The following is an 11,022-nucleotide window of genomic DNA, read 5'->3' on the forward strand; positions in this document are numbered from 1 at the left end:
TATTTTTTTAAAATAGAGATGAGACATGTCTATGCAATTGCTGGACCATATAGAAGGTATATGTTTAAATTTTTTAGGAACTTCTATACTGTCTCCCATAGTGGATACAATATTTTATCTTCTAATATCTGTACAAACTTTGTTGTTTAACAGATAAGAGGTGGTTTTTATTCTGATTTGATTTTTATTTTTTGATTGTTAGCAATGTTGGGCATCTTTTCATACAACTATTAACAATACGTATGTTTTCACTGGGGATATTTATATACAAGTCTTTTGTCCACTTACAAACCAGATTATTTTGCTAGTGGCATGAATGATAAACATGTCTTTGGTATTTACCTGTTGTCACATATATAGTTTGCAAACATTATTGTAGCACAATTGATAAAAACCCAGAGATAGATACTGGGACTCAACCTAAAGGTCAGAAAAGCAAAACAGCCAGCCACTGGCTTTTACCTCTACCTTAGTCTGAAATGGTGATTCTGCTTCCAGGAATCCTCAGAATGAGACAGACTTAAAGCTTTCTCCTGCTGTTTTATATTCCTCTCTAGTGCTAGGATTAAAGGTTTACAACTCTCCCCCCTGGTTTCTATGGCAACCAGTGTGGCTACTAGGATTAAAGGTGTGTGTCACCACTGCCTGATCTGTAAGGCTGACCAGTGGGGCTGTTTTATTCTCTGACCACCAAGCAAGATTTATGTATGAGATCACAAATGCAATATCACTACACATTTTGTCCAATAGTTTACATTATCCTCTTCCTTTGCTGTTAGTATGTCTGCCATCAGTGTTGTTTAGTTTGTTCTAAACTAAATAGACAGTACTTCTAAATAGAAGATAGACTTCTACTTATCTATCTCTTGTCTGGATTTTTGGTGCCAATTCTAAGAATTTATGCTATTTTAATAAACTTTTCTTCTATTATTATTAAATGCTAAAGTCCCATATTTAATTCTTTCATCCATTTTTAAATTGATTATTGTATAGCGTATGAGTCCTCTTTAACTCTTCTGCCCAAGATCTTAATTTGCCCAACACAATTTATTAAGAAAAATTTATTTTTCTTTATCCTTAGCATTTTTAAAAATATCATTTGACCATGTTTCAGTGCATTTACTATGCGAACTGTTGCATTTTGCAGTACTTATTGAAATTAGACAGTTTTATATCTTCAGTTTTGGTTTTTTTCAGGATTGTTTGAGTATCCATGGTTCTTTCAGATTCCTTATGAATTTTAAGGTCTTTATATAGTATAATAGAAAATGTCTTTGGAATTTTGGCAAAGATTTCATAAAAATTATACATCACTTTGCTTGTATGACTGCTAAATAAGAAAACATTGGCAAAGATCATTCATTTTCCTTTTGCTTAGGGAGAAAAATTATCATGTAGTCTAATGTAGTTTTCATTGTAGATAACAGAAAGTAATTCTTTGTAGCACTTCTAAGGTTATTGTATTGTTTTCTTTAAATCAGACTTTTTAATACTCAAGTTATAGAAATGAAGACTGTTGGAATTGTGTTTAAAATATCAGAATTTGAAAACTTTGAGACTGCCTTGGAATACTGATCACTTGTCCCTGAATTTCAGAAATTAGCAGCCAAGAACTTATAAACACAGTGGTCTTATTTTCTTATAAGAAACTTAGACATCTTATTTTCACTATATGCTAGAATTCTAAATTGTATTTCTGTTGATAAATAAATGCACTTTATTTTTAATAACATAATTAATATAAGATGAGCTATTTAGCATGGAATATCTGTCTATTTTCCAATGTTTTTCCTCCATATCTTTCTGCAACAATATCATTTTCATTGGAGAAATCCCTACCTGTATTGGGTAAGTTAATTCCTATATTTTGTATTTCTTTGGGACTGTTGTGAATGAGATTCCATCCATGATCTCTTTCCATGTATGTTTGTTGATGATGTATAGAAAAGCTATTGATTTGTACAAGTTGACTCTATATTATGCCAAATTACTGAATTTGTTTATCACTTCCAGAAGTTTTGTTAAAAGAGGTTATACAGTATATGTTTATTTACATATTATTTTTGGAATGGCAGAACTATAGAAATTTCTGATTATTTTCTAGAACTAAAATAAATTGAAAATAGATTCTTCTCTCATACAATATCTCCTGACTACAGTCTATCTTCCCTCTACTCTTCCTAGCTACCTCCACTCTTTTCCTCTCCCCCAGATCCAAGACTCCTTTGTCTAGTGTTTAAAAACAGTACAGAACAAGATATAATAAGACCAGGTAGAAACCCTCATAGCAAGGCTGGACAAGGTAACCCAATAGGAGAAAAAGAGTCAGAAACATACTTGTACCCACTGTTAGGAGCCCACAATAACACCAAGGAATAGCCATAAGGTACACAGAGGACCTGGATGCAGACCCATTCTGTTCCTATGCTTGCTGCCTCAGTCTCTGTGAACCCATATGCATCTTGATTAGATGATGCAGTGAACGACACTCTCCTCTTTTCCTCTATCCCCTCTGACTCCCATAATCTTTCCTCACTTCTTCTGCAGGGTTCCCTGATCTCTGAAGGGAGGAACCCTACTATAGGAAATCATACAGGCAATAGCCTTTAAATGTACCACCCACTGGGGCATGACCTCATATACTATTTATGCCAGCATAAATCACGCATCTGGCCTTTTTTCTGGCTGTGGGATTTGGTTTCTGTTCTCCATTTCAGCAGAGGATTCTTATTTGTAAGTCTACTCCTAAATAAATAACCGTCTATTATTCTCAATGCTGAGTTAGTGTGGGATTTCTTTTAAGTGTCCTACTTCATCTGGCGCCCACATAGATTTGGACTCCACACCTACTGGGCCAGTCATTCCCAATGACTGTGGAGGACATGTCTCACCAGGAAAATTAAAAAAATCCAGAATCTTCTGTAAAAGACCATATTGTTCTAGCTGATGGCATAAACATGGAGGATTAGTCAAAAATTCCAATAGAAAATAGGAAACGTATATTCTGGCAGACTTCTATAAATGATCAAAGACCAAAGCTAACAGTGCATATAAATGACATTATTGGTTTGATAGCCACAGATGCAGATGTGAGAATCATTACTCCAAAATCTTGGCATCCAAATTTGCCTCTTCAAGAGGCAGATGTTCAATTACTAAGAATTGTAACCATATCTCAAGTTAAACAAAGCACGATATGGGTTGACTGTATTGGGCCAAAAGGTCAAAGAGGGAAGCTGAGGCCATATGTGGCTAATATTGCAGTAAATTTATGCGTTCATGACCTGCTGCAGCAATGGAATACCCAGATTAACATTCCTGCAGTCCCAGGAACTCATAATTCTGGGAAGGATATTATAAGGTAGTATAGAGAAAGGCCACCAGCCATTCACGTTGTACAAGAACGTAAAACAACTATCAAACCTTTAGAGGTACCAACAGCCCTACCTTTAAAATGGTTAACTGAGAAATCAATGTAAGTTAAGCAGTGGCCTCTAGCTGAAGATAAGTTGCAGGCTTTAGAACATCTGGTACAACAACAACTAGATGTTCACCATGATGAAGAATCAACTAGCCCTTGGAATTTTCCTGTATTTGCTGTAAAAAAGAAATCTAGTAAATGGAAAATGGTGACAGATCTAAGAGCTGTCAATAAGGTCATTCAACCTATGGGCCATCTACAATCTGGAATCCCCCTGCCTTCTCTATTACTAAAACGATGGTCTCTCATAGTTATTGTTTTGAAAGACTGGTTCTTCACTATACCTTTACAAAAAAAGGATAGAGAAAAATTTGCTTTCATCGTGCCTACTTATAATAATTCTCAGCCTACTAGGAGCTATCGATGAACTATCCTCCCACAAGGAATGCTCCATAGCCTCACTTTGTGCCAATATTTTGTAAGTCAGCCATTGGAACTAATACTTAAGCAATTTTATAAAAATTTTATAAATAAAAAAATTTATAAATAATTTACCATTACAAGGATGGCATTTGCTATCTGATTCAAACATAGATATTTCAGAAAGAGATTTGAAGAAGTAAAGAAAGTTTTGCCAAATGGGGATTACAAATTGCTCCTCAAAAAATACAGAGAGGAGATTCTGTCAATTACTTAGGTTATAAAATAGGTTTGCATAAAATTAAAACACAAAAGGCACAAATTAGGAGAGACTGGTTACAGACACTTAATGGCTTTCAAAGATTGTTAGGAGACATTTCCAGTTTATGGCTGGCTGTTGGGATAACACCTGATTTAATAATTCATTTAAACAAAACCTTAGATGGTGATAAAGTCTTGAATAGTGCCAGAGAATTAACATCTGAAACAGAAAAGGAATTGACAGTTGTTGAGGAGAAATCACAGGAGGCACATGTGGATAGGGTAAATCCAAATATTAATTATATTCTAATCATATTGCCTTCCAGAATTTCTCCTACAGGAATTTTAATGCAGGGGGATGATATTATCTTAGAATGGATCTTTTTATCACATAAACCAAGTAAAAAATTAAAAATGTATATGGAAAATATCTCTGAAAGAATTATAAAAGGTAAATTGAGACTTTGTCAATTAGCAGGTATAAACCCAGCAGAGATTATACTGCCTTTCACTGCTAATAAAATAAAAAAGTTGTGGGAAGACAATGAACCATGGCAAAGAGCTTGTGCTAACTTTTTGGAGAAATTAATAAAAAAATTATACCGAAAGCATAGACTTAACCTTATAACAAGATTTTCTTGGATTCTTCCCCAAATTGTACATGATACTCCAATAACTGGAAAAATTTCATGCCTCTGAAAATCATCTGTCACTCTAGGCCTTAGCCAAAGCTGGTTGCTTCAACATTGCAAATGAGACTTTGGGCGAAGTAGCCAGTTGTCTCTGTCATTTTTTTTTGCATATTTTGGAAGTTGCATGATTGCACTTCCTGCTTACTAAAGTAATATTATTTCCCTTCTCAGATCTTTAATGATAGTATAGACTAGATAGTTGTAGTTACTTTCCTCTCATGACTTGGCCAAGTTATTTATTATATAAGACTTAAAAGCATTAGGATAGGATAATTATTGAATATATTTGTTATTATTGTATGCAATTTTGTATTAGGCTTAGAAATCTTATTAAAACAAAAGTGGGAGGTGCTGTAGGAAATCCTACAGCCAATAGCCTTTAAGTTAACCACCCATTGGGGCGTGGCCTCTTATACTATTTATGCTGATGTAAAGCATGCATCCAGTCTCTTTTCTGGCTGCAGGATTCAGTTTCTGTTCTCCAACCCAGCAGAGGATTCTGATTTGTGAGTTTACCCCTAAATAAATAACCATTTATTATTCTCAATTTTGACTTAGTATGGGATTTCTTTTAAGCGTTCTTCTTCAGAACCCCATGTGTCCTCTTATTTAGTCTTCACATAACGTCTGGCTATGCATCTTTGTACCTGCTTTCCATATGCTGCAGGAAGAAACCTCTCTGATGACAACCGGACAAAGCACAAATCTATGAGTATAGCAGAATTAAAAGAATATCATTAATAATAATTTTCTTTTTTCTTTTTCTTTTAGTTTTTCTGTCAGTCATGTTTGGTTCTACCCTAGGTCTCTGGGGTATCCAATCTCTGGTTCCTGGTCATTCAGGCAGTGTAGGGCATGGACTGCTGCTATATCACTCTTGGGTGTATATTTCAAAGATGCTCCATCCTATCACAAGAACACTTATTAAAAGAAACCCCCAAAAGCAGGCCCATCATGTTACACTATATTAAATGAGGTTTTATTCGTAATAGTCAGAAACTGGAAACAACCTAAATTTCCCTCAACTGAAGAATGGATAAAGAAAATGAGATACACTGAAATATTACTCAGCTCTTAAAATAATGATTTCAAGAAATTTGCAGGCAAATGCATTCAACTAGAAAACATTATCCTGTGTGCAGTAACCCAAACTCAGAAAGAAAAATATGCTATGTTTTCACTTATAAGTGAATATTAGCTGTTAAATAAATGATACTCAAGCTACAGTCCACAGACTCAAAGAGGTTAGATAAAGAGGTGGACTTGAGGATGGATGCATGGATCTCACTGGGAAGGGAAGTAGACTGAATTTTGTAGGTTGATTGGGGTACGTGGGGCCTGGAGTGGGAAGTAATTTTTACAAAATAAGAAGGGTATGGGTGTTTACTAAAGGCGACATAACAATAAAATGGCCAAGGCATGCCAGCTAGCATACCTAGCACCTTAGATGCTTTTGCTTTCTTAGGATCAGACTATCATCAATCAATTAACATTTAAAAATAACAATGTACTGTTTTTAACGTAGTTATTATGCTACAAAGTTGATACCATACATATAATCATTAAGAATAATTACAAATGAAATTGATTAAAACTATCATGATAGGTGGCACACATGTTTATAATGTCAACACTTAACAGGAGAGTCAAGAACTGGACTTCAATTTATTTAGTTGCTCTAAAGTGATGTTTGAGGGATAAGAATCTTGGTGTTGATTGCACATACAGTAATTTGATCTTACCAACTATATCCTTATTTTAATGGTACACTATAATTAAACAAACCAGTGCCATAAGAAAAAAATGGCCATAGTATATGGAAATTCTTTTATAATACATTTTTCTTAACTTGACAGACTCTAGAATTACCAGGTGTCCATGAGATATGGCTATAGGAGGTTATCATGATTGCATTAATAGAGGTGAGAAGACTTGTGTATTCTCACAGTAGACATGAGATTATTCTCTGGCTGGAATAATGAACTGAAGAAATGAAAGGAGCTGAGCAACAAGCTCTGTCCCTGGGTATGGTTGTGATGTGACCACCTGCTTCCAGTTCCTATCACTATGGCTTTGTTGTCATGATGTACCATATCCTTGAATTGTAAAACCAGAATAAATTCATTTTTCCTTAATGTTGTCACAGAATACCAGCACAGAAAAGGGAAAATACATGGTGAATCTACACTGACCTCAAAATTAAGAGGCTTAGTTTCCAAAAACAAATGGCTGTCAGAAAACAAGATGCTTTAAAAGACAGGTCATCTGTGTAAACGCAGTGGTTGTTAACTTGGTGTCACTGTGGGACTCCTAACAGTAGTAGCAAGTGTTTCTCCGGTTCTTTTGTCGCCTGAGATTCTTTTCTTGCCATTGGATTGTCTTGTTCAGCCTCAATATGAGGTCTTTTGCCTGGTCTTACTGTGTCTTTGTCCTATTAGGCTGGCATCTCTTGGAGTCCTGTTCTTTTCGAAAGACGAACCAGAGTGGGAGTGGATCTAGGGAAGAACAGATGTGGTGAGGGGGCTGGGAGGAGTGATAAGAGGGGAAACTGAGGTTTGGATGTATTGAGTGAGAAAAGAATCTATTTTCAATACATAAGTAAATAAAGGAAGACTTCAAGATTAGAAATATAGTGAATTTAACCAGGTTAAAGACACATTGTTAAGATATCATACAAATTTAAGTTTAAGGCAAGAAATAATCTTGGGGACTGGGGTAATTATTTCATAATCATAAAATATGAACATTAAGAGTTATGACAATTAAAAAGCATCCTTAATAATAGGTCTTCAGAATACCCACAATAATTTGATTTTAAAAGTTAAAGAGACGTATGCAATTATAATTATTTTATCCACTACTTACAATTAAAATTTAAGCAAAAAATTAATAAAGTCATGAATATTTGAACAGCTTTATTAGTAAACTTAACCAATGAACACAACACAAACTATGGCATAATACAAATTTTTGCAGTAAGTTTATTAGACTGCTTACTGCTATGGATAACAAAATAGATCACCAAACATGTTTCAAAATAAATAAACTTCAAAGAAGAATTGAAGTAATTCAATAATTTTTCTGATTGCAATTAAAGCATATTAGCAATTATTTTAAAAAGTACTTAAGTTCAAATGCTTGATGATTAAATAGAATGCTTTTTAATGAGTTCACAATCAAAGAAAAATTTACAAGGACATTTAAATGATAATCAATAAACTGTATTAAAATTTGTAGGAAACAGCTGATTAGTGACTAGACAGGAGCATAAAATTATAAATACATGCATATTTATATATGTGCACTACAAAAAGTTTTAAATTAAAGCAAATATGCAAAACCAGAATAACTAAAAATTGCATTTAACAATTAGTAAAATTAGGAAACTTCTGGTAAGACTTATGAATAAAAATGAGAGAAATGAAAATTTGACCAATATCAATAATCTAAAGAGGACATGAGTCTAGGTTTAATGTATGCCAAAATGAAAATAAAAGTAATGTAAAGGGATTTTTAAACAAATATATGTCAATAGACTTGAAGATTCAGATTAAATGGATGTCATTTGATAAATATTTTATTAATTGCTTATTACAGTAAGTGAGAATCCTAAATAGATGGGATTGATACAACTGTGTATGCAATATTTCCCACAAATTCCAGTGGAAATTGACTCCAATTTTTTGTTATTGTTGTTTTTGATGTTCTTTGATTTTTCACAAGAGTAAAGAAGAGTTAATGCTGGTTTTACAAGCACTCCTTCAGAACATAAAGAATGTGTGACTCTTTACAAAATTCTTTTTATGAAGCCGACATAACCTTGAGTTTAAGATGTGGCAAAGACAGCATACCAAGAAAATTAAAGAGGCTGGGCCTGGTATTTGCTACTACAGATTTAATTTAGGCACTTAAGAGGCCGAGGCATGTGGACCTCTATAAGCTCAAGGCTCACCTGGTCTATGTAGTGAGTTCCAGGCCAGTCAAGGCTGCATAGTGAGACACTGTCTCAAAAAACAAACAAACAAACAAACAAACAAACAAAGGAAACAAACCAAAAACATTAGAGACAGGGCATCTCATGGCTGTGCCTGCATAAGCCTCAAAGAAAATGTCAGCCAGTCAGACGCTCTAATTTTGAATAGTTTCCTCCAGGAATGCAACCGTAGCTTAATATTTAATAATCAATATTTACAAAACAATGGACCAAATGAAAAGATGCACAAAAAGCATAAAATAAAACTCACAACCTCTTCATATGTTTTTCCAAAGTCAGCGATTTAAGAAGAAAAGAAAAGTAGTGATTATGATTTATTCATTTTCAAAAGAATTCCCAGCAAGCACCATATTCACACTTCATTGAGAAATAATGAAGCATTTCTCCCATGTAGGGGATGGTATGTCACCACATAAACTGATCTTTGCCACAATTTCTATAAAACATACTTTATTTTCCTAAGTAAGCTCTAAGCAATTTATCAACTAACAAAAAACAGAGAAATCTGAAAGAAATGGGAGTTTAGTTTACAGAGGCCAGGATTAGGTATATAGAAATTCTTTTAAAATGAAAAATTTTGTACTTAATATCTATACTTATTTCTTAAAGTACCTAGATTCAAAACCAAAGCAAAAATTATTTTGATTTTACACACTAAAAAAGTCATCGAAAAGTAAGATGAAGTGATTGCAATAACAATGTTATCTAACATAACAAATCCTTAGGATTCACTGAATGATTGAAAACTCATAAAGATAGCTGAGAGAATATGGAGATTAAATAAATGCAGAAAACAGCACATCCATCAATAGCAGGGAGAAATAATTTCAGATGTTATTTTCTCCCTAATTGATCTATAGGCACTGTGCAATTCTGTCTTAAAGTCCAGGTGGTTTTAGAAACTGACAAGATTATGTCAAACACACCGGGAAAACTAGGGATTTCATACTAGGTTTCCTGATTTATCATAACACTGCCATAATTAGAACCTACTTGGCAATGGAGCTGGAGCTCAATTGTCCCAGGCTTGCTTAGTATATGTGAGATCCTGGGTTCAGTCCCTAGAGCTGCAAGAAACATCTACAATAACAGCACAAATACTTTATCATCAAAACATTTGACAAATGGTCCAACCGTAAAGAAACTTCAGAAACAAAACACAAATTGTCAGTGATTTATAATAAACATTCCCGGGCATGTAGAGAAAAAAAGAGCGCCTTCTCAATTAAAATTTCTGGCATAGTATGGTGTCCACAGATACAATTTCACCTTCAGTTTCATATACATATAAGGTAATTCCAGATTCATTTTAGACACCACGATAAGCAAAGACAAGGCTTCTTAAGAGAAAATACATTTATGAATGTAGTCAAAAAATTCTTGAAACCGAAAATAGAAACTGTGTATTCATAGAGAAAAGTTTTGAAGTCATTGATAAATTCTAGTATAGAATTATATAATATTAAGAGCTTCATATTTAAGATACACAGAGTAGTGCTTGGATATATATAAATGCTTATTACAGTCAAACAAATCATTTTTTTTTACTTTTAAGTGTGTTTGTAAAGTACCTAAAATAATCTATTCTCCTCAGAAGTCTTGATAATATAATTATTATTGATAAGAATAATGCAGCATTTGGTATGTCTGAACTTATTTCTCTTACACAACTATAAGTTTATTCCTTTGAGGTATATTTTCCAGTTAACACATTTATTACCGCTAGATGTGTGTGTAAATTGTTAATTCTATTTCAATAAAATTTTAGTTTATTATTATGGAAATTCCAGTCAGGACTGTTTTTTTGAGGTTGACCATAATGGGTGAATACTGTTAAGAAGGTATGTTTTTGGTGCTGGAGATTTGTGTTTGTGTGTGAAACACAATGAATAAGCAAATCTATCAGAATTTGAATACTTTAATAGACAAAATAACATATGAACACATTTTTTTCAATATTTTAAAATGTATAAACTAGTGTCTTCTATGTGATTGAGCAAGGTTCTCTAGAAAGGCTTTGTGTGATAGCAACAGATTGGAGGAGGTGAGTATTTTCAGTTAATGACGGTTTGCATTAAATTGCTTTATTCGTTGATTCAGCTATTCTTGTAGGTATAACTTTAGCTTTGCATGACAACCCTGCTGGGTGTCTCTAATTCATTCTAATGCTGAATGTCTGACCATATAAATAAACACTATCAAAGATGTAAGAGCATTAGCTGTGTCATTCACTC

The sequence above is a fragment of the Chionomys nivalis genome, chromosome 8 (assembly GCF_950005125.1).
Source record: "Chionomys nivalis chromosome 8, mChiNiv1.1, whole genome shotgun sequence".
Lineage (NCBI taxonomy): Eukaryota > Metazoa > Chordata > Mammalia > Rodentia > Cricetidae > Chionomys > Chionomys nivalis.